Below are 623 nucleotides of genomic sequence, written 5' to 3' on the forward strand. Positions count from 1 at the left end.
ATGATAATCCCTTTTCCCGCGCGAGTTTGCGGCAGCCTCTCGACGCGAGATCAGCAGAGAGGGAGAAGCTGTTGCAGGGAGATGGATGGGTGACAGCTGGGGCGGGGATGCGGCCAGTGGAAGAGCGTGCCGAATACCCTAAACCAGACCGTCTTGGAGTAACAGCGTGCCTAATGCCCCTCAGGCAGACTTGGATTAATTAGTGACAGCCTTAGCTAATCCTTACTGTCAAATTTCCTTCAATCAGACATTATAGTCGTGAGTAACAGCATGCCTAATACCCCTCAGCCAGACTCCAGGAGTTAGTAACCGCGTGCCAAATACCCCTCAGTCATACCTTATACAAGAGAGTAACAGCGTGCCTTATACCACTTCAGCCAGACCTTATAGTAATAAGTAACAGCGTGTCGAAATACCCTTCATATTTCACTCATTCTCTATTTTCCTTATTTCTCTCTCTTGTCTTTTTTATTCGAGTGTTTTGTTATTCAAGTGTTACTATTTGTTGAAGTAAGAATAGGTTTTCGCCGAGTCATTGGGCTGATTTTAGGGATGTATGCGCGCTTGCTACAAGGAAGAGACTTGTATGTGAGAGACGAACACATTTTTTACAGACGTTTAGG

Source organism: Penaeus monodon, chromosome 24 (assembly GCF_015228065.2).
Source record: "Penaeus monodon isolate SGIC_2016 chromosome 24, NSTDA_Pmon_1, whole genome shotgun sequence".
NCBI classification, from domain to species: domain Eukaryota; kingdom Metazoa; phylum Arthropoda; class Malacostraca; order Decapoda; family Penaeidae; genus Penaeus; species Penaeus monodon.